The following is a 23766-nucleotide window of genomic DNA, read 5'->3' as shown; positions in this document are numbered from 1 at the left end:
TTGTGTTTAGATTCTTCTCTGTGTTCATATGTCTTCAGAGATAAGGATGTTCTTTTCCTCCAGATATGGGGAGGACACCTCTGAAATGAGGATCTTATAACCTTTTTCCAAAGAACTTTAGAGAACTCCTCCTAGGTTTCATGACCTGCTTCAAGAGAGAAGGGTGAGGGAAGGTCAAAGAGTGACCTTCTTGTTCGTGCAGTTTCCTCAAATACCCAAGTGCCATATTTTGGGCACTTGGTTGTATGTACTGGATTTCACTACCTGTAATTTTATTAGCCTCATTTTACACACAAGGCAATTAAATCTTAGAGAGATTATTAATCTTAGTCAATTTCATGTATTCATGAAGTTCTGGAGGTGATTCAAGCCCAGGACTGGCTGATTTCAACATCCTGCATCCTTGATTCTATATCCTGCCTACTCTGTCCTGACCTCTGTCCAGTTATACTTCCCATAGGGCTTAGCAGTGGCTCTAGGACAGGTAGAACTTTCTGTTTCTCTCTCCCCATTTTTCTCTGACGACTCCTCCCATTTTTCCTCTAGAACCTGGCAGAAAATTTGATTGGCCAAGCTCTTTGTTTTTATCAGGACAAACAATAAACGTAAAAAAGCAATAAAATGGTTGCTCCATGGTCAGTTCAACTTTAGTCTAATAAACTGTGTCTAAGAGAAGACAGTTTCTCCAGGGTCATATCTTTCTCCAGGAGGGGGCTCTAAGGAAGGACCCTGCCTTTCCGGAAAGTTTCTCTTATTCTAGCAGCCATTTTGAGGCTTGAGCAATTTATAACCACAGCCTAGCTCATCCACAAATTTTTCTTCACAGAAATGATAACATTAAAAAGCATCAGTAATTAACCAAAAGCAATACCAAATATTTGTCAGAACCTCCCAATTTGTTCTACTTGTTTTCCTTTGCCATTATTAAAACAAAATGGTGACTTCAAAGCTAAAGTATTTTAAAAACAAAGGGCAGAGTAGGGAGGACTCTTCGTTTAAGTGATTGTTTTCTATAAACTCTTTGAAACTATGTAGATAAAGCAATAATAATAATGATATATTACTATTTAGTATAACAGCAAAAACCAACTTTTTCTTTAGAAAATGGTATTTCAAATAAACATTACAGTTGAGTGCTGATGGATTGGTGACCTCTCAATAAAAGGGGGCACTTTCATCACAAATGACCAATTATCCCTACTGAATTATGATTGCATAAGGCCTTCTCTCTATCAACTGTTTATTTCTTCTTTTGCTTGGCAGCTTGAAGTTTCAGGTAGTATTTTATCATTAGAAAGTGGAGTTTCTAACTCTATCCTGTTATGCTGAGTGTCAAATCATAGTAAATTAACATTGTTTGAAGATCATTAATTTTAGAATTCCTCCCTCTTGTTTCCAGCTGTTACTGGACACCATATTAATATATCTTTACATATGAATCAATAATATTTTTAACTTCTTCAATGAGTTCAAGACAGTATTTATTGACATTCGTTTTCTGTGTTTTTAAAAGTTTATTTTAATTGGGCACCAGTAGAGTAATGCCACTTATTTCTAACACAGCAGCAAAATTTCATATTGCTGAAACAGGTCTGCAGATTTTAAGTTCTTATATCCAACCCTAACTTATAAAGTAAAGTATTTAAATTATATATGTGGCTGAAATAAAAAGCAATATATAATTTTGAAGGTGATGAGTACTGTTTGCCCTGAAGGTAATTGAAATCCTTTGTAATAAGAAACTTGTCAACATATAGAAAACCAAATTGGAAGACTTCTGGCTGTGTGACAGGTGTATTCCCTGGAGAAAAGAGACAAAATAATAATAATAATAAAATACATTAAAAATAAGAGATTCTCTTACATGATTGAGTCAGATGTTTTCTCCATGACTTAGAATCTAGCCAGCCTTTGCCCTGCTGTTCTCTGTGTAAGGAGTTTAGTTATTGTAAGTCTGTCTTTATTAAAGACAACTGCAACTGCAGTGAAAAAAATTGGCATCAGGGTGATCACTCAAATCATGAGTTCTGAACTTCACTGAAAAATGTTTACCATGAGGAACCTTAGACCAGAAGGAAGCAAAAAGGCTTTTTTAAAAAATTACATAGGCCATACCAGAGTCTGTGCTAAATTATATAGGCTACCCACAAAAATGGTTTCTGGAAACTTCTTCCTCCAAATACAACTGCTAAAATAGACTCTACTGCTCCTAAGGGGGACTCCCGTATGTTAAGAGTGCTTCCCTGTCTCAGTTGGAGTTATGAGGAGCCATGGAAACAGCGGGGATTTTGGAATCAGGGAGTATGAGGTTTAAATCACAGATCTGAGCTATATTAACATGAGGCCATGGGAAAGGCTAATAGCCACTCTGAGATGCTATTTCCCTACCTATGCAATGAGGATGATAATGCCTGATTTGCAGAGCCTCAGACACAAAATATGTTCAAAATAAGTGGGTGTTATTGTTATTATTACCGTGGATTAGAACTATGTGTCATGGCTGTACTTCAGTGTTCTTCACAGAGCCATCTGAGTTTTGCTATAATTATACAGAAGTGAATCTATTACTACTTAGTATTGTGGCGCATGGCAGCCTCCAATCATCCTTCCAGAGCAAGAATGATGTCTTTAATATCTACATGAAGCTGACTATGAGCCAATGATGCTTTCAGAGAGATAGCCAGGTTCCCAAAAATTTCAAGTGAGAGCTTATGGGAATTTTTTTTCTTTTCTTTTCTGGGCTTATAGATCAATTGTATTTCCAAAGGATGTGAAAATAATTTTAATAGTAGTTAATTTGTGTTAAACATATTTTGTCATTTTGAAGATCTTGATTATGCTCCAAATTCATTTAAAACTGTGTAAGAAGTTCTTTAATTTTTAATTCAAATTATATGGTATCTGGCCAGGTATTGTGGCTCATGCCTGTAAATCCCAGCTCTTTGGGAGGCCAAGGTGGAAGGATCAATTGAGGAAAGGAATTTGAGACAAGTCTGAGCAAGACAGTGAGTTCCTGTCTCTACATTTTTTTTAAACATCCCGGTATGATGGTGTACTGTAGTCCCAGCTACTTGTGAAGCTGAGGCAAGGAGCTCAGTTGAGCCCAGAAGTTCAAGGCTGTAGTGAGCCATGATCACACCACTGCACTCTAGCCTGGGCAATAGAGCAAGACCTTATCTCAAAATAAATAAAATAAAATAAAACATGGTATCTTTATAAAAATAAACCTTTAAGATAATAATGTATTCCTGAAGAGTACATAGAGAATTTCTAATTGTGCACCAAGCACAAAGAATAAGCCACACTAGTTATCAGATTTTGCAAATACAAGGGTGTATTAAAATATTCCTATAATTGAAACTACTTCAGGGTGGGGAAGAAAGACAGGGGAGCCTGTTTAACGTGTTACAAAGAATGTCTCATGCAGGCCATATTACTGCTCAACTGGAGGCAGGGTAAATTTGGGCGTGGGGGTGGGGAAAAATTATTTCTAACAAAGAGGTTTTAACAGCATTTCTGTCACTATAGCATTTAACTTACTAATAGGAAGAGAACACAGATATTGAGCAGTCAGACTGGAAACAGAGCACTGTAGTCCTGCATAGCAATACAAGCATCTTGCAGAGCTCACTGCAAAGAAGTAAGGCCTTCTAAGCTTCAGTTGATAAAATTCAGCATTAACATTTTGCATTTGAGCAAGTACGTAAGCAAAGACAGATTGTTTAGCAAGGTTCCAGAAAGTAGAAGTTGACATGACATCTTAACCTGAAAGGATAATTTTAAGAACATGTTAAACATGGAGGCCAAGGTGGGCAGATTACTTGAGGTCAGGAGTTCGAGATCAGCCTGGCCAACATGGTGAAATCTCATCTCTACAAAAAAATAAATGCCAAATGTGGAGAGGAGATGGACACCCGTAATCCCAGTGTCTTTGGAGGCTAAGGCAGGAGAATCACTTGAACTTGTGAGGCAGAGGTTACAGGGAGCTGAGATCATGCCACCACACTCCAGCCTGGGCAACAGAGTGAGACTCCATCTTGGGAAAAAAAGAAAACAAGACTTAAACATGATAAACACAGAAAAGGATTCAAAGGGCCAGAATTGCTTATTTGTACTTAAGGTTAGGAAATGGGGACACCTGGGACAAGACATATATGTCTGTGTAGTAAATTGTACACATAGCAATGGTTTCATTGTGAAGAATAAAGTGCAGATTGCTCTCACTGAGAGCATGAATAATGTCATCTCAAAGATATCATTCATTAGATGTTTAAAAAGTTCCTCCAAAACTAATTAAATATCAATAGAACTGTGTTTTTCCACCAAAATTATGGTGCTCAGAGTTTGGCAATGCACAATAATCAGCATCCCTTGTAGAATTCTATATATGTGAGGTTGAATTTTGCCTGGGCATACTATGTTATCTAATATTAAGAAAATATCATTAAAAACACCAAAAAATGAAATCTTTAAAGTTTTTATAATAATTTTTATACAATGAGAATGTAGAGAGGAAACAATGAGTTAATCTTAAAATTATTTAGTTAATTTGTTTTGGATTGCTGGGTCCAATATTTGACACACATTCCTCCCTTCTATTCTCTCTATTTCCTTTCCCTTTTCCTGCCAGTCTCCTGAAGCTCCACTGTTATTATATGCTGTAAAAAATATTTTACTCATGCAACTGCAATGCTTCTCAACTTTCAAGCTCAGTAGGGGGAAATGTGGAGGTGTTTAATTCTCCAGTTTTACATTATTTTCATGGGAAATGAAAGTTGAAATCTGAAAAGCAGCAACTTGCAGTAAAACATTATTTTTCTTCTTTTCCCAATATGTCTCAGTGGCATCAAGTTCAAATACTTTATTACAAATAATTCCAGTCAACTTCAATGTCAAATTTCTCAATAAAATATGAATCGGGGAAAGTCCATATTTTTGCAAGTGTGATTTTAAATTTTGCCCTCAGATAGTCTGGCTAAATTTCCACTATCTTCAGGGGGATGTATAAAAAATAGATAGAAGAGAATTTGACCTATATAATTTAAAATGCTTGTAGAGCAGGAAGGGTAGGTAAAATATTTCTTATGCTCATGACTATATGATAGCTGTGAACTTTCAAAAGAGAAGACATTACAAAACTTAGAGTATAGTAAAATTCAATTAAAAATAAGTTGTTAATTTATCTAGCTTTGGAAACTTTTAACTTATTTTAAAGAATATACCTGATAAAGAATGCTATATTTATTTATTCAAAAACATTTATTTATACCAATGTCATTTTTCCCAAAGGATAAATATTTTCTAGGCCAACACTATTTCATATGATACTTAGTTTTAATGTAAAACCTGAAAATGCTCCAAGTGCAAGAAGCATTTTGATCCATGGAGTATATTTAGCTACAAACAAAAGATCCTAGCACTGTTTCTTTTTTTTTTTTTGAGATGGAGTTTCGCTCTTGTTACCCAGGCTGGAGTGCAATGGCACAATCTCGGCTCACCGCAACCTCCGCCTCCTGGGTTCAGGCAATTCTCCTGCCTCAGCCTCCCGAGTAGCTGGGATGACAGGCACGCGCCACCATGCCCAGCTAATTTTTTGTATTTTTAGTAGAGACGGGGTTTCACCATGTTGACCAGGATGGTCTCGATCTGTTGACCTCGTGATCCACCCGCCTCGGCCTCCCAAAGTGCTGGGATTACAGGCTTGAGCCACCGCGCCCGGCACATAGAGACAAATAGTAAGATAAAGAGAAAACACTAGTTTTAATTATTTTTTAACTACATACATGAGTCAAAGGTTTATTTTAGACCTTTAGTGACACAACCTCAATATGTTTAATTATTCCAGTTTTCATTCTCTAGAAACAATTTTGCCAGCATCTGTGCTTGAAATACAGATTCCTTATTTACCAATTGCTTTTGATTTACATTCATTCCATTCTTGTCTTGCCTCTGCCCAGATGGAGAGCACTGCCATAGTTTAGACCCTAAAGCCCCACATCTATTACAGTTTTCATATTTCCCCACTTTAGCATCTTTTGGCTTGAATGCACTGTTGGCACACTGCTAGATTAATAGTTCTAAAATATCATCTTGACAATCCTCTTTTCTAGTAACTTGGGTAAGTCTACATACCTACTAGATATTCCCAAATCCTTATTCTGAAGTCAAAAAGCTGTCCACAATCCAGTTCCATGCTAATCCTCCTACTCTTAAGTCCTATCATTCTTTTAGAATCCCTCATTCAATCAAACTCATTTGATCTCTCCTCCCTCATCATACCTGGCTCGGTGTCATACTTATATTTTACCCATTGCCTGAAAAATCCTCTCTGTTGTTTTCTTATTTAACAGATACCATAATCCACAGTATGATCTATGCTTCATCTTTTCCATGAACCTATTTCTGGCTACCATCACTGGAAGTGATCTCTCTTGCTTTTACATATCCATAGTTTCTTTTGTCTGTTAATTTATTTGGCACCTAGCCATCACTATCTTATTATACATTGTTACATACTGAAAGAGGAATAGAATACAGAGCTTAAAAGAAAATGAGAGTCAGATTTATGTGAGTCATCTGATTAGCCATACTGAAACAGAAAAGCAATAAAGCTAAACCTTAAAACTGATAGCCAATAAAAGAAAAGAAAACTAAACCTAGAATTTTATATCCAACCAAAGTATCATTTAGACCTAAAATCATATAATGACATTTTCAAATATACATGGATTCTCAACATTTATTAACCAAAAACTCTGTGAAAGAAACCAAAAGATGAAACTGAGCAAGAAGAAAAATAAAACCAGGTTAAAGCAATGATCTAATAAACAGTGATAACCAAAAATATGTAAATGCCCATAATTATGGGTTGCAAAACTTCAAATATTTTCAAATATCTTTTAATCTGTCACTCTTGACCTTGAATTCTAGACATTATTGACATGGAAAGTGAGAGGTGTAAGTCTGTTTGGAAGATGTAAAGGGAAGCAGAAGTACGTAAAAGCATGTTGATGTTTGGGAGCTTCATTTGATCCATTAGTTTTATTAGCTTGCCAGAGAAAAAGTTTAGGTGTGTGTGTGTTACAATTTAGGATACAATGAAGAAATTTAGAATACAATGAAGAAATAGAAAAGGAAAAATATAGGTAGGGAAAGATAATAAAAATAAGACTGGTGTGGTGGCTCACTCCTATAATCCCAACACTTTTGGAGGCCGAGGCAAGTGGATCACTTGAGGTTGGGAGTTCAAGACCTGCCTGACGAACATGGAAAAATCCTGTCTCTACAAAAAAAAAAAAAAAAAAAAAAAATTAGCCAGGCATGGTGGTGCATACCTGTAACCCCCCAGCTATTCAGAAGTCTGAGGCAGGAGAATCACTTGAACCTGAGAGTCAGAGGTTGCAGTGAGCTGAGATTATGCCATTGCATTCCAGCCTGGGCAACAAGAGTGAAACTGCATCTCAAAAAAAAAAAATAAAAACAAAATACAAAATAAAATAAAAGGTCAAAACATATAAAAAATAATCACAATGCAGGTGGTTTTAAAATAATGTATATGAAATAGCAGCAACCTAGATATTCATCAGAGGATAAGTGGTAAACCCAGTGTCATGTATATCTACTTTAAAAAGAAAGGAAATCCTGTCACATGGTAAAACTTGGATGACCCTTGAAGACATTTGCTAAGTGAAATAAGCCAGTCACAAAAAGACAAATGCTGTATGATTCTTCTTACATGAAGTATATAAAGTAGTCAAATTCCTAGAAAAAGAAGTAGAATGTGGTTACCAGCAGCTGAGCGGAAGGAAAAATGTGGGATTATTTTTTAATGGATATAGAGTTTAATTTTGCAAGATGAAAAAGTTCTGGAGTTCTGTTGCACAACAATATGAATATACTCAACATGACTTAATTGCACACTTGAAAATGGATGATGGCAAATTTTATGTTACATATTATTTACTACAATTATAAAATTTTGAATTATTTAAAACAATCTATAAAAGACAGAATCACTGATCGAGTTTAAAAAATGAAGGCCAAAGTGTAGCCTTGTAAAGCACAAGCATTAAAACAGAGTTTGTGTTGCAAGGGCCTAAGAGCTAAACTGGCAAGATTATATATCAACAAAAAACAGTGACCTGAAATTGTATCACACAGGCTAAACATATCAAACAGAGCAATAAAACTGAAAATCAATAGTAATAAAATATTTAGAGTTTGTCAACAAAAAAGAAAATACTACAAAACAAAGCCTGTAGGGTAGATGTGAAGTGATAATTAGTTGGAATGATATACAGCCTTGATTATTTATCTAAAACAGGATTGAAATAAATCAACTATATCTTGCAATCAGGAGGCAAGAAGGGGAAAAAAGAAAAATAAAGTATAAGGAAGAACACAATAATAATAGAAGTATAAAGAAAACTGAAAATAAAAAATAAATAAAATTGATTAAATGATGGTATCTAAAAAAACTAATAAAATAGACAAATTTTGAGGAATTACATTTAATAAAAATGTGAAGATACAAATATTAATAAGTAATAGGGGGGCATTACCAATTCAAAAAGATTTATAAAGTTATGAGATTTTCATTAGAACCATCTGTAATTTTCTACTGATGAATTTGGACATCTCACCTACATAATTGGATAACTTCTCCAGCATGATATAAACTATTGAAACTGGTCCAGGAAGTAGTAGAAAACCACCCAATAGGAAAACAATAAATTAAATTCAATAGGTTGTTAAAAACTTATCTACACAAAAATTGTGAGACGCAAAATAGATTTAAAATACGGGAGCATAGTCCTCCTTTTATGTAAATACATCAGAATTTAGAAAAATATTAAATCTAATCAACTAATCTCTCACAGCCTGCAATATTTTGATAACACAAATGGACAGCAACACTACAAGAAAAACAATTAGAATTCAATTTCACTTCTGAACATGAATGCAATAATATCCTAAATAATACATTAATGTGTTAGCAAATGGAATCCAGCAAGATATTAAAAGAAAATGTGTGGCTGGGTGTGGTGGTTCATGCCTGTAATCCCAGCATTTGGGAGGTGGAGGCAGGTGGATTGCCTGAGCACAGAAGTTGTGGAGATCAGCAAGGACAACTTGGTGAGACCCCTTCTCTACAAAAATGCAAGAAATAGTTGGGCATGGTCTCCTGTGCCTATAGTCTCAGTGACTTGGAAAGCTGAGGTGGGAGAATTACTTGAGCCCAGGAGGCAGAGGTTGCAGTAAGCTGAGATCACACCACAGTGCTCCAGTCTGGGTGACAGAGTGACACCCTGCCCCCACTTCCAAGAAAATGCATAATAATATGTCATATTTAAAATACATTACAAGGGTAATTCAGTATTAGAAAACCCATCATTTTAATTCCCTGCATTAACAAATTTATAGAAAGAAAACCTTTTATCTAAATAGATGCTCCCAATTTTTCAATAAGTCAATACCCATTAATCTTTATATGTATAGTAGCCCCTCCTCATCTGTGGATGTGCTTTCTGCAGTTTTCGTTGCATGCAGTCAACCAAGGTCCAAAAATATTAAATATAAAATTCCAGAAATAAACTATGAGTTTCCAATTGCATACCTTTATGGTAATGTGATGAAATCGCATGCCATCCTGCTCTGCCCAGCCCAGGATGTGAATTACTCCTTTGTCCAGCTGACCCACACTGTATATTTTACCCACCCATCAGTCACTTAGTCGTTGTCTTGGTTATAGATCCAGTGTCAAGAGATAGCAGTGCTTGTGTTCAAACACCCTACTTTCCTTAGTAATGGCCCCAAAGTGCAAGAGCAGTGATACTAGCTTATTGTTATAACTGTCTTATTTTATCCTTAGTTATTGTTGTTACTGTCTTACTGTACCTAAATTATAAATTAAACTTTGTTATAGGTATGTATGTGTGTGTATATGTGTGAGTGCACATATGAGTGTGTATACACAAATTAGAACTCAAAGGAAATGTTCTTAATCTGAAAATGAGTATAAGCAGGAAATCTGAACCAGAGATCATACCTGAGAATCACGTTAGCTTAACAGTAATGAGTATTACTATTATTTGAAACAGAGTCTCTGTCTTGCCCAGGATGGAGTGCAGTGGCATGATCTCGGCTCACTGCCAACATCTGCCTCCGGATTGAAGCAGTTCTCCTGCCTTAGCCTCCCAAATAGATGATACTACAGTCACATGCCACCACACCCAGCTAATTTTTTTCTATTTTTAGTAGAGATGGGGTTTCACCATGTTAGCCAGGATGGCCTCAATCTGACCTCATGATCCACCTGCCTCAGCCTCCCAAGGCTGGCCCACATTGACATAATTATTAAGAGCTCAGTTTCAAAGCCTAACTGCCTGAATTGGAATCTGGCAGCTCCACCTCTTAGCTGTTGGATTTGTGTCTCTGGCATCAGGGAGTGAGGAAGTGGATATGCTCTGATTCCTTTGCCTCCCTTTTCTTTATTTGAACTGCTGTCTCTAACTTAATACTAGCTCATGTTAGCCTCCTTCCAGGTAGCAAGTGCAGCAAAGAGGCATAAGAGATTCTCTTCTTGTAACTGTGCTCTTACTGATCTGATTTGAGATTGATTTTCAGAAGGACTGATTCAACTTTACCTGGTCTGCCTCTGTTATGAATGAACCCCTCTCATCCCAAGAGAGCTAGCCTTACTCCATTTAGCACACGTATGGGGTTCACCTGCCAACAGGATTTCCAGGTTGTGTGTACCATCACTTGGCTGAGGGGCCACTTGGGCAGTCTCATAGCATTGGTCTCCCTCTGCTGTTCTCCATGCTCTTCCAGGTGAAGCCATAGGGAACCACTAGAGCTCTCTTCCAGATATTCGAAGGCTCACAGGAAAATAGGGCATTGGTGTGGTCCTTCCAGATTGTACCGTTGAACTAGTACATACTGCACTCTTCTCCCTTCATGACCAGGAAGGAAAAGGTTTTCTCTTCTTCAGTCTTCAGACAACAACAAAAAACACCCTTAAATATAAATTTCACTGGACACATCTCCTTCACTACCCCAGTGTTTAAGACTGAGAACAAAATGCTGCACTTCTAGACATATAGAACACTTTCTAGCAGGTATCATCTATTTCCAAATTCTCTCTCATTTTTGGTAAAGGCTGTCAGAGCAGGTTAACCCCAGAGGTCAGACCACGAATCTAATGGAAAGGGGCAGGCCCTCTTTAGATTCCACCTTAGAAAAATTAGTAACTTTGCTCTCAACAGAGATCTGTTTCCATCTTTACCCTTGCACTGTTTGGTAACCTCAAGGGAGAAGAAAAGATTTCAATGAGTACTTCACACTATAATAAAACTTCACTGTTCATAAAAATGAAAACTTTAAAATTACTAGGAGAAAATGAAAAAGACTATGTTCATAACCATGGAGTGGAGAAAATTTTCTTGAGGAATAAACATTTTTTTAAATGTGAAAACTTGATACAGGGCATTGCCCTATGATCCAGCACTTTGGGAGGCTGAGGCAGGTGGATCAGTGAAGAACAGGAGTTCAAGACCAGCCTGGCCAACATTGCAAAACCCCACCTTTAATTAAAATACAAAATATTAGCTGGACATGGTTGTGTGCTCCTGTAATCCCATTACTTAGGAGGCTGAGGCAGCAGAATGGCTTGAACGTAGGAGGGAGAGGTTGCAGTGAACTGAGATTGGGCCACTGTACTCCAGGCTGTGTGACAAGAACGAAACTCAATCTCAAATAAATAAACAAAAAAAACTTGATATGGGAGAGCACAATAAAATATAAAATTCTGAATGGTTCAGGAGATCATTAAAATGTTGAAGGACAAGCTACAGAATAAGAACAATTTTTGCAATATATGTAACAAACAACTTATCAATAAGAAAGACAAATACCTGAAAGAAACATGGACAAAAATGATAAAGTAATTAATAGAAGTATAAATATAAATGACCATTGAAAAGATTATTAATTTCTAAAGTAATCAGGGAAAGACAAATGGAAGTAAGAGTGAGATAACTTTTTTTGGTCCTATCAGGCAAAAAAAAAAAGAAAAGAAAAAAATCTAATGGCTGAACAAAGCTCTAAACCTTGGTTAGATGTGGCAAAATGAGCACTATTACGCACTGTTCGTTCAGGTAAAAACTGGGAGGCCACTTTGGGGAGAAATTGAGCAGTATCTTTTAAAACCTAAAAATGTGGCTGGGGCGGTGGCTCACACCTGTAATCCCAGCACTTTCAGAGGCCAAGACAGGCAGATCATGAGGTCAAGAGCTCAAGACCATCCTGGCCACCATGGTGAAACCCCGTCTCTACTAAAAATACAAAAAGTAGCTGGATGTGGTGGCATTTCTCTGTAATCTCAGCTACTCATGAGGCTGAGGCAAGAGAATCACTTGAACCCAGGAGGCGAAGATTGCAGTGAGCGGAGATCTCGCCACTATACTCCAGCCTGGCGACAGAGAGAGAGACTCCATCTCAAAAAAAAAAAAAAAACTAAAAATGCACATACTCTTTGACCAGCAGTTCTATGTGGAATCTTCTACTCTCACAGAAACACTAACACATACTCAAGGAGAATATTCTTGAGTCACAATATTCATGTAATTGAAATCACAACTTCCTCCCATATAGGAATGGAAACACAAAATATCATAAAGTCACAGATGGATAGAATAGTCAAAATGAGAACAAAATACTGTGCTAGTTTATAGTACAGCATTAGGTGAGCCACAGAAAGCCAGATTCCTTCTCCTTCCATTCAATAAAAATAGAGCAAACTCAATAGTGTCTGAAGCCTTTTTATGAGGGTATGCCTAATTTATGGGTTCATAGTGTCCCTTCAGTCTATCTGAGAAACACTTGATAAAGAGGATGGAGTAGAACCCAAAACCTAAATTCAAGCATGATTCATTAACCTGTATATATTATATATAGCCTTGATATCTCTTTAAAACTCATCTGACAGTTTTAAAATACTTTGTTTTCCAGTCAAAGGAACTGAAGCGCTATTATACTAATTATCTTAGGAAACTGGAGAAAAGAACCAAAGTTCTTTGAAAAGACATTTTTGCCTCTTTGACAAATATTTCAAGGTACAGTAAAATTAAATATCCCATTGTAAAAAGATAAAGTACCCCCAATTGGGATATTACTTTCTGAATAATCCTGTGGATATTCCAGTTTGAGCACCAAACGATAACTCACTCTTGGAGGTTTGTTATAATTGTAAACTGCCAGAGTACAGTTTTATGAAGGACAGAAGGACCTCAGACTGAACTTGCCCTATTAAACAGATTAAATTCTAGCTGTGAATTCAGGCCAGGGCCATGCATTATTGTTTTACTGTAGAATAAACATAAATTTACCATGCAGTGAAGTTTGCAGCTGGTGAAAGGCTATCATTTTCCCAGTGGAAACATTTATTTATTTAACTCTGATTATAAAGTTAAAAAAGAATGCATGTAAGGCAGAAAAATGAGGTAAGAAAACATCTGTAACTTAGAGACTGACATTTGGGACTAAATTTGTTCTCAGTTATTTGTGAACTATTTTAATTTGAGTTTGATGGTAGTCCTTGAGGTGCATAATTCCACAGCTTAATAAAATAGACTCTAAAAACACAGTGTACCTACCAGTGTACAAGTAGCAGTGAAGATATTATTCCTAGAAAAATATATGACCTTATGAACTGTACCTAACATATGTTTAAATGCAATTGTTGATCCAAGATGAAAAGTGTTGCTTTAAATTGAGCCACATCTTTTATTTTATTTTATTTTATGTTGAGATAGAGTCTTGGTTTCTCACACCAGCTGGAGTGCAGTGGTGCAATCTTGGCTCACTACAATCTCTGTCCACTAGGTTCAAGTGATTTTCATGCCTCAGACTCCTGAGTGGCTGGGATTACAGGCACCTGCCCCCAAGCCTAGCTAATTTTTGTATTTTTAGTAGAGATGGGGTTTCACCATGTTGCCTACACTGGTCTCAAACTCCTGACCTTAAGTCATCCACCTGCCTCAGCCCTGCAAACTGCTGTGATTACAAGCATGAGCCATAGGGCCCAGCCACCAGCCACATATTTTCTTTTAAAAAAAAAATTGTCTTAGTCCATCTGAGCTGCTATAACAAAATATCATAAACTGGGAGGCTTATAAACAACAGACATTTATTTCTCACAGTTATAGAGCCTGGGACCTATGAGAGCAAGACTCCAACAGATTCGATGTCTGATGAGGGCCTGTTTTCTGGATCACAGGAGTGCCTTCTAACTAAGTTCTCATATAGTAGAAGGAGTTAGGAGTTTCTCTCTGATCTGTTTCATAAGTGTGCAAATACCATTCATGAGGGCTCTGTCCTAATTACTTAATCACCTCTCAAACCCCCCACCTCGTAATCCCATCACCTTGGGGATTAGGATTTCAACATATAAATGTTGGGGGACACAAACATTCAGACCATAGGAAAAATAATAGTCTGAAAATAATTCACTTAAATTAATATTTATAAAAATTTTAACAACCTGGGATGGAAGGGAAGAGGAAGAACAAGCAGTATTTATAGAGTGTCATTGCTTTACCTTGAGTTTGATTAGTCTTTGATTCAGAAAATAATTTTCCCTAGGCAGCAATTTAAAGCATAAGAAAGTCATTAACACTTCACCTTAAGATAACATATATATATGGAAAAGTGAGTCACCATCATTTTGCAGTAGTTACCACATGATCTAAGTAGCTTGTAAGAAATTTTTGCAAGAATAGTACACTAAAAATTACATTTGCACATTGACATTACAATAATTATTGATGCACATGTAATAAAAATGGTAATTAATGAGAATTTATACAAAGCCAAGCTTTTTTTAAACTAGCATTCTCCCTTTAGAGATGCACAAGGATAAGCAGATATAATCTCAAGAACCACTTCTACTTCTTGGGAATGGTGGAATTTACAAATGTTCCCTGTCAAAAAGTATATGGTCTTCAGAACTGTGGTTGTTTTCCCTTATGGTTTCCATAGTTTTCTAATATCCGGGAAGGCCTGAGATAACCTATAATAGACTGTAACTTTTTGTAAAAAAAGAAAAAAAATTATAACATTTTGGGGCTTCAGTTTGGGGGTCTGTCCCTTATGCACATGTATGCATAAACACACATGCATTCACTCAAACTGCCAGTCTTGAAGAATTAAAAGTGGGTAGAAAATTGTGGTAGTTCCAGATGCTGTTATAATCAAAGCTGAATTACTCATGGGCAGATACCTTCTGCCAGACAGTAAAGAAATGAATCCTGACACATAGGATACCTGGACTCAAAGAAAATTTCCTCACCCAGCCAAACCTAACATTGCTATTATACAGCATAGCCCTCCTTCCGCATGCTCTCAATTCTTGTCAGCATGGACTCTGCTATGTTTTAGATATTTGTCCCCTCCAAAACTCTTGTTGAAACTTAATATGACAGTATTGGGAGTTGGGGCTTTCAAGAGGTGATTGGGTCAGGAAGGCTCTGCCTTCATGAATGGCTTAATCTAATATATTCATGAATTTATAGATTAATGGGTTATTATAGGATGGACTGGTAGTTATATAGGAACAGAGAGATCTGAGGTAGCATGCTCAGTACCCTTGCTATGTAATACCCTGGAATGCCTCAGGATTCTGCAGGAAGTATCCACCAACAAGAAAGTCCTCATGAGAGATGGCCCTTCAACCTTGGATTCCTAAGCTTCTATAACTGTAAGAAATAAATTCCTTTTCTTTATAAATTACCCTTGCATTAGTCCCTTTTCAAACTCCTATAAAGAACTACCTGAGACTCACTAATTTATGAAGAAAAGAGGTTTAATTGACTCACAGTTCTGCAGGCTATACAGGAAACATGACTGAGAAGCCTCAGGAAACTTACATTCAGGGTGGAAGATGAAAGGGAAGCAAGGACCTTCTTCACATGATGCCACGAGGGAAAGACAGCAAAAAAGGAAGTTGCCACACAGTTTTAAATCATCAGATCTCATAACAACTCACTCACTATTAAGAGAACAGCAAGGGGGAGATTCACCTCCACGATTCAATCACCTCCCACCAGGCCCCTCCCCAACACATGGGGATTACAATTCAGCATGAAATTTGGATAGGGACACAGAGCCAAACCATATCAACCTATCACAGGTGTTCTGCTATAAGCAACAGAAAACAGACTAAGATGGTCTCTGCTCCCTTTCCAATTTTATTTACTGTTAAACTTCCACAGAAACCATATTAATCAATAAAGCTGATCTTTCTTCTTTTAAAAATACACCCAAAGTGTTCATGCTTCCATCCAGTGTGCTCTTGCTGTTTTCCACAATGGAAATGTCTTTCTTTCACTGCTCTCTGACTACCAATTTTGCTTTTCCTTCAAATCCAAAAATTAAGACAAAGCACAAACAAAATCTCTCTCTCTCTCCCCCTCCTTCCCTCCCCTACTGTCTTTCTCTCGCGCACACTCCCTGTTTTCCCTGCTAAGCTCCCCCTTGATCATCTCAGAAAAGTGGCCTTTGCCTAATCTGAATTTCAGATATATTAATCTATTTTGTCCATTTTATTTATAGTCATTCTTGAGTTTGGTTATTGGTACTTTCTCTTCAAGTAATAAGCAACTGAAAGAAGAGGACTAGTAATGGGAACCTGTCTTATTTAAATACTACTTTATATATATATTCTACAGAGATCTCTCAATTCCTCCGCTGCAGAAAACAAACAAACAAAAAAAGAATTGGACCAGTAAATCTCCAAGATATCTTTAAATTTTAAAAATTCATAACTTTAACATGTCACTGGAATCAGTAGGTTCTCATTTCTTAATTTGAAAGTTTTTACTAATTGTGTTAGTTTGCTAGGAATGCACTCACGAGGTACTACAAACTGGGGGGCTTAAACAGCAGAAATAGATTGTCCTACAGCTTGAGAGGCTAAAAGTCTGAGGTCAATGTGCCAACAGAGTTGATTTCTGAGAGCTGTGAAAACAATCCGTTCTATGCTTCTTTCTTAGCTCCTGGTGGTTTGCCAGCAATCTTTGGCATTCATTAGCTTCTGCTGCATCACCCTGATTTCTGTCTTTATCTTTACATGATTTACTTCTTATGCATCTCTGGCTTCACATGGCTGTCTTAAAAGGATGCCAGTAATATTGGATTAGGGGCCCACCATTCTCTACTATGCCCTTACCTTAACTAATTATATCTGCAATAGCCTTAATTCCAAATAAGGTAATGTTCTGAGGTATTGGGGGTAAGAACTTCAACATAAATGGGCTGGACATGGTGCCTCATGCCTGTAATCCCAGCACTTTTCGAGGCCAAGGCAAGTGAATCACCTGAGGTCCAGAGTTTGAGACCAGCCTGGCCAACATGGTGAAACCCCATCTCTACTAAAAATACAAAAATTATCCAGGCATGGTGGTGCATGCCGGTAATCCCACCTACTTAGCAGGCCAAGGCAGGAGAATCACTTGAACCCAGGAGGCAGAGTTTGCAGGGAGCTGAGATCATGCCACTGTACTCCGGCCTAGGCAACAGAGCAAGACTCCATCTCAACAACAACAAAAAGAACTTCAACGTAAGTGAAGCCACCTTTGCAAATGTTATGACAGTGAGAGAAGTGTAGCATGGCTGACTCCATCTTTTCACTAGCATCACAGACTGGCTGTCCTTGCTGATTCCTGGATGTAGGCCAAGCTAACCATGGGAGGAATTTATTTTATAGTTTAACTTTACAGTAAGGATGAATCTAATCCTTATCTAAAGCTGATCCCATTTTTGGTTGGGGACTAAAACTGCCTTTGTAAGATTTATGATAGGCCACAGGATTAAGATTATAGAAGGAGCCTGAATTCTGCTACGATGTTGATGTAGATAAATGATAACCAGCCATTTCTTCTAGCTTGCTTTTCTATAATCCCCTATTGTGCAGGAGTCATGTGGCCAGAGATCACAAGATTTGTCACTTCCCCAATTGCTCTTATAGATAACATTACTGCTGTAGAACCTAAGATTGGTGTTTTGAGATGCTTTTCAGATTTTTGCATTCCAGCAATCAACAGACCCCACTGGGACCATGACTCAGCCAACCCTGTGGCCCCCACCCAGAGGCAGATTCAGCACATAAGGACCATTTTCCACACACTAAGATTGTATTACCAACCAACCAGCACTATCCATTCCCCAACCCCTTACCCACCAAATTATCCACAAAAGCCCTGGCCTCTGAATTCTCAGGGAGGCCAATTTGAATAATAATAAACTCCTCTTCTTTCACTTGGCCAGCTTTGCATTAATTAAACTTTTTTTTTAACTGCAATAATACTGTCTGAGACAATTGGGTTATCTGTGCAGCAAGCAAGAAAAATCCATTGAGCAAATATATATGTATTTTGGGAAGACACAATTCAACCCATGGCTTTCATTCTGTCAAAAGCATAACCTAAACCCAAGGGCTAGAATAGGCCATTAAATTCACATTAGTTAGCTCAAACTTCTCATCCAAATATGATACAGCCCTCTTGTGGAATGAGTTTTATGGAGCTGAGATGGTATTCCAAACATGTTTTAACCTCTTAGACTTTAATATTGTCAATAACATTAAATTATTATGTGATTGTACTGATTCTCTAAAGCCATAGTTTTTCTGACCTCCTCAAAAGAAAATCCAGTTTTGCTCTATTGAATTTATGATCACTATGGCTTGTTCAAGTCTCTTTGCTTCCAAGTAGTACCATCATTGTCAGTAGAAGAGAAAAAAATAGAATCAGTCTGATAAACAGCTTAATGGAGAGTACCTTCGCACATACACTGATATATATGCCACCTATGTATATGATCTGATTGTTGACTACAGTCCAGACACAGCTAAGTGCTTCTAAAATACATTTTTTCTAATTCTTACAATTATCTTGGGAGGTAAAATTTATTATTATCCTCATTTTTTATAAGACAAAATCGAATTCCAAAATCACATAGCTAGATGTGGGGAAGACAGTCTACCTTTAAATCTGTATACTTAACCATGATTCTACATTATAAAATTAATAACTAAATTGAATTGTTTGTCTACTTTGTAAATTTCAATTTTATACTAACTTAGCTTTTCATCACTAAGTATAATTGACAGTTTCCCATAATCACCTGCCTAAAAAGAATGTAATGCGAATATAATAAGAAAGAGTTTAAAGCACATTGAAGACCGTATATTAGGCACTACAAAAAAGTAAGGCTATTCACATTTCAAAGACATATTAACTCTTTCAGTACTTAATAATGTGACTAGTGATATGGGCCCTGATCTTAAGTTCAACTCTAATGATACTTAACCAAAAGATTCCTTTGAAAATCCGGTTCTCTATGAAAAACAAGTGTCAAGTTATATTACGTTTCTTTCTCCAGTCTGGATTGTCTCCTTTTAATCTCTTGGAATTTGTAAAATGCAATATCTTTGTGGAGTTAATCTGGTGATGAAGATGTGAGAATAGATTTAAACAAAATATGAAGTACATTTCTTGTGTAATAAGTGGCACATTGATGGATTTTATAATAAACTTATTGTTAGAACACTATGATTCCTGTCTTTCATATTTGTTCTAAATCAGTCAAGCCCAACTCTAAGCTTGTGGATTTTATACATCCACATTGATATCTAAATCTAGAAAAACCCAGCCAAAACTCATACTAGTTTCTGCCAGTGTTCCTACAGCCCTCAACATTTGTAAAGACACAGGCAAATTTTGATGTAAAATTAAGGAAGTGGTGTACAACTCTTACGGAAGAGTGGTCAGATTGTCAGTGTTTTCTTAGGAAAAATAATCTGCATTCTGAATTAAATTCTGAAAATAAATTACCCCAAAATTCTAAGGGGCCAGAGAAAGTAGATAAAACTGGTAAGAGTAATTGATGGATTCTACCACCCATCCTACCCTATCTTAACAATCGCTCCTTATTTTCTCAGATAAAACTGAGAGGTATTTCCTTTTCAAACTCCAGGCAAGTAGGGTTCTGCCCTCTCTTAGGGGGTTGTTCAAGGTGCTGGTATTCCTTTAGGATGTCTTTTTAAAGTCATTCACCCTGGATTCAAAGAAGTTCATTAAAAAATGAAATATACATTCACATGCTCAAATATATAACTGAGCATTTGAGTTTTACTAACCAAACAAGTACTTACTGACTTTTTAAATGGTGTAAAAGTCATCTATTATTTGAATGACTAAAAATGTAAAATTGCAAATATATTTATTCAAATAGTTTCATTCTAATAGATGTTTTCTTTCAAGATTAAATTATGCAAATCAAAGTACCCATGAAAATTGTCAGCTAGACTTTTAAGAATGATCATCAACATCTTTCGGTTTTTAAGTTCATAGTTAATGGTATACTTAACTTTCAGGGTGATTTTCATTGCTAATTAAAACTTTGCAATATGTATAATGTGTGATGATTTCAAAATTCACTTCTATTCTACATTGGTAAAGAGACAACTATCTAGTGATTGCTAATTATATTGATTTTTGTAAAGCTACTAATAATTTTTCTTGATTTGTTTTCTCATCCTCAAATACTTTTTATTACTAAAAGTTTTAAAAACACAAAATTGCAACACCTCATTCTGGAGAAACAAAAAACACCTTTTTCCAGAAAATCATCTTTCTAGAAAAATACTTGTGATGAGTTGCCAATGTCAACTATTTCTAACTGTTTAACTAGAGAAATTGCTCATCTCCACATGAAGTGGTATGCTGTAGAGATAATTTTTTATAGATATGTGTTTTTCTACATTTACTTCAATGTAATAAATATTGCTTGATAATGTTAAAAATGGCTTTTCTTTTTTTTTTTTTTTTTTTGTAGAGATGGATTCTCAGTACATTGCCCAGGCTGGTCTTCAACTACTAGGCTCAAGTAATCCTCCAGCCTTGGCCTCCCAAGGTGCTGGGATTATAGGTGCACCACACCTGGCCTGGTCTTTTAGAAGTAAATTGTTCACAAGGTAAGTTAGGGAGGATTACTTTTTTTTTGTATTGTTTGGAATAGTTTCAGAAGGAATGGTAGCAGCTCCTCTTTGTACCTCTGGTAGAATTCAGCTGTGAACCCATCTAGTCCTGGACATTTTTTCGTTGTAGGCTATTAATTGCTGCCTCAACTTCAGACCTTGTTATTGATCTATTTAGGAATTCAACTTCTTCCTGGTTTAGTCTTGGGAGGGTGTAAGTGTCCAGGAATTTATCCATTTCTTCTAGATTTACTGGTTTGTTTGCGTAGAGGTGTTTCTCGTGATCTCTGATGGTAGTTTGTATTTCTGTGGTATTGGTGGTGCTATCCCCTTTATAATTTTTTATTGCATCTATTTGAATCTTCTCACTTTTCTTTTTTATTAGTCTGGCTAGCAGTCTATCTATTCTGTTGATTTTTTCAAAAAAACAAGCTCCTGGATTTATTGAGTTTTTGAAGGGTTTTTTGCTTCCCTATCTCTTTCAGTTCTGCTCTGATCTTAGTTATTTCTTGCCTTCTGCTGGCTTTTGAATTTGTTGGATCTTGCTCCTCTAGTTCTTTTAATAGTGACGTTATGGTGTCAGTTTTAGATCTTTCCTCACATCTCTGGTGGGCATTTAGTGCTATAAACTTCCGTCTAGACACTGCTTTAAATGTGTCCCAGGGATTCTGGTACACTGTGTCTTCATTCTCATTGGTTTTGAAGAACATCTTTATTTCTGCCTTCATTTCATTATTTATCCAGTTGTTTAGTTTCCATTTAGTTGTGTGGTTTTGAGTTTTATAATCCTGAATTCCAATTTGATTGCACTGTGGTCTGAGAGACTCTTTGTTATTATTTCCATTCTTTTGCATTTGCTAAGGAGTGTTTTCCTTCCAATTATGTGATCAGTTTTAGAATAAGTGCAATATGGTGCTGAGAAGAATGTATATTCTGTGGTTTTGGGGTGGAAAGTTCTGTAGATGTCTAGTAGGTCTGCTTGGTCCAGATCTGAGTTCAAGTCCTGAATATCCTTGTTAATTTTTTGTCTCATTGATCTGTCTAATATTGACAGTGGGGCATTAAAGTCTCCCGCTATTATTGTTAGGGAGTCTCAATAAACTAGGTATCAATGGATCATATCTCAAATAATAAAAGCTATTTATGACAAACCCACAGTTAATATCATACTGAATGGGCAAAAACTGGAAGGATTCCCTTTGAAAACTGGTACTAGACAAGGATGCCCTCTCTCACCACTCCTTTCAACATAGTATTGGAAGTTCTGGCTAGGGCCATCAGGAAAGAGAAAGAAATGAAGGGTATTCGAATAGGAAGAGAAGACTTCAAATTGTCCCTGTTTTCAGACAACATGATTATATATTTAGAAAACCCTATACTTTCAGCCCAAAATCTCCTTAAGTTAATAGGTAACTTCAGCAAAGTCTCAGGGTACAAAATCACTGTGCAAAAATTACAAGCATTCTTATACCCCAGTAAGAGACAAACAGAGAGCCAAATGATGAGTAAACTCCCATTCACAATTGCTACAAAGAGACTAAAATCCCTAGGAATACAACTAACAAGGGGCATAAAGGACCTCTTCAAGGAGAACTACAAAGCACTGCTCAAGGAAATAAGAGAGGACACAAACAGATGGAAAAACATTCCATGCTCATGGTTAGGAAGAATTAATATCACGAAAATGGCTATACTGCCCAAAGAAATTTGTAGATTCAATGCTATCCCCATCATATTACCAATGACTTTCTTCACAGAATTGGAAAAAACTACCTTAAACTTCATATGGAACCAAGAAAGAGCCTGCACAGCCAAGACAATACTAAGCAAAAAAAAAAAAAAAAAAAAAAGCTGAAGGCATCATGCTACCTGAGTTCAAACTATATTACAAAGCTACTGTAATCAAAACAGCATGATACCAGTACCAAAACAGAGATATAGACCACTGGAACAGGACAGAGGCCTCAGATGCCACACATCTACAACCATCTGATCTTTGACAAACGTGACAAAAACAAGCAATGGGGACAGGATTCCCTATTTAATAAATGGTATTGGGAAAACTGGCTAGCCAGATGCAGAAAGCTGAAACTGGACCCATTCCTTACACCTTATACAAAAATTAACTTTAGATGGATTAAAGATTTAAACATAAGGCCTAATACCATAAAAACTCTAGAAGAAAACCTAGGCAATACCATTCAGGATATTGGCATGGGCAAGGACTTCATGACTAAAACACTGAAAGCAATGGCAACAAAAGCCAAAATACAGAAATGGGATCTAAGTAAACTTGAGAGCTTCTGCACAGCAAAAGAAACTATCAATAGAGTGAACTGGCAACCAATAGAATGGGAAAAATTTTTTGCAATCTTCCCATCTGACAAAGGGCTAATATTCAGAATCTATGGAGAACATAAACAAATTTACAAGAAAAAAACAAACAACCCCATCAAAAAGTGGGAAAAGGATATGAACAGACACTTTTCAAAAGAAGACATTTATTCAGCCAACAAATGTATTTTAAAAAGCTCATCATCACTGGTCATTAGAGAAATACAAATCAAAACCACATTGAGATACCCCCTCACACCAATTAGAATGGTGATCATTAAAATATAAGGAGACAACAGATGCTGGAGAGGATGTGGAGAAATAGGAACACTTTTACACTGTTTGTGGGAGTGTAAATTAGTTCAACCATTCTGGAAGACAATGTGGCGATTCCT

The 23766-nt window shown here is 36.6% G+C and overlaps 1 long non-coding RNA gene across 3 annotated transcripts in view; it reads left to right on the top strand.

Annotated features, from left to right (window-relative positions):
* The window catches only part of LOC144581935 (uncharacterized), a 122681-nt gene that overhangs the window by 8765 nt on the left and 90150 nt on the right, over positions 1-23766 (top strand). For all 3 annotated transcript variants that reach the window (XR_013533410.1, XR_013533409.1, XR_013533408.1), the window contains exon 3: positions 20896-21034. This is a non-coding gene — a long non-coding RNA (uncharacterized LOC144581935). The remainder of the gene's footprint in view (positions 1-20895; positions 21035-23766) is intronic.

This window comes from Callithrix jacchus, chromosome 3 (genome assembly GCF_049354715.1).
Source record: "Callithrix jacchus isolate 240 chromosome 3, calJac240_pri, whole genome shotgun sequence".
Taxonomy (NCBI): Eukaryota; Metazoa; Chordata; class Mammalia; order Primates; family Cebidae; genus Callithrix; species Callithrix jacchus.
The sequence above is the reverse complement of the archived record's forward strand: the minus strand, read 5'-3'. Positions and strand labels throughout refer to the sequence as shown.